This window comes from Emydura macquarii, unplaced genomic scaffold (genome assembly GCF_026122565.2).
Source record: "Emydura macquarii macquarii isolate MOO-44397 ecotype Brisbane River unplaced genomic scaffold, CSIRO-AGI_Emac_v2 contig_968, whole genome shotgun sequence".
In the NCBI taxonomy this organism is placed as follows: Eukaryota; Metazoa; Chordata; order Testudines; family Chelidae; genus Emydura; species Emydura macquarii.
The window spans coordinates 18,472,340-18,473,543 of record NW_027131105.1 but is presented as its reverse complement, the minus strand read 5'-3'; positions in this window follow the sequence as shown (position 1 = coordinate 18,473,543).

Below are 1,204 nucleotides of genomic sequence, written 5' to 3'. Positions count from 1 at the left end.
TTTCAAAGGACGGGAGGCAAAAAGCATTTTCCAGTCCAAATTTCCACCATGCAATGCATTGTTTTCTGAACATTCTGTGTTCACGGTAGCTAAAGCCCATCCCCTCCAGCCACTCCCACCTCACAAACAATTCAAAGGTCAGAATTAAAGTAAAAATGGGCTGATGCAAAAGAGTGATGAAAATAAAAGCCAAATAAATTTGAGTTCTGTACACCTTTGCAGAACAAAACCCCTAAGAGGGGACAGAGTGTTTAGAAAACTCTGAGACTGTGAGCACACATGGTCAGATTACTCAATGGCACCTTGAGACCAGCTAGTCTGACATATAGGGGCTGTAGAATAGATGTTAAGTCCCCGTACACATCATGGTTCAAGTCTGTCCCTGTCCCTCCATTCAGTAAAGGTAGTTCTTTCATCATAGGTTTAATGTGTGATCATGGGCTTAAGAGTTTGTCTTGGTGCTTTACTCCTTTTGGTCACCACCCAAAATACAGATGTACCATTTTATATGTACCTACATATAAAACACCTATATACGTGTGTGTGTATATATATATACACACACACGTATATAGGTGTTTTAACATATATAGGTGTTTTATAGGACTTTGTGTGTCTTTTTTCCCTTTTCACTTATTTTGCTTTCACTAAAGGTCTTTGTGTCTTGTGTTAAGTATTATCTGCTATCTTGTATGATTAGGATTGCTAAATATGTGCTAGCTGGAGACCAGAGTTTACAGCAGATTTAAGCAATGATTAGAATCCTGCATTCATTGTTCTTCATTTAGCCAGACTTATATATATGTGAATCCTGTTCATTACTCCAACTCAAATTAGGAAACTTATGGTCCCAAGTGAATACTGTAGCTATACCAAATGAGCTCTAAAATATTCTGTGCTAACCTATGCTAATTTTTCCCATCTCCCTCTTGTACGGTGACCAGATGTCCTGATTTTATAGGGACAGTCCTGATATTTGGGGCTTTGTCTTATATAGGCACCAATTACCCCCAACCCCTCTGTCCCAATTTTTCACACTTATTGTCTGGTCACCCTACCTTTTTGTGTCCCTTACATCCCTTTCTTTTGTTCTCTGTTTCCACAAACATTCTTCCTAAATACCTTTGTGTACTTCAACTTTCATCCAAAAATCTAAGTCAACTATACTGTATGCAGACAGCATTCCTTTGGTAATATGCGTGCT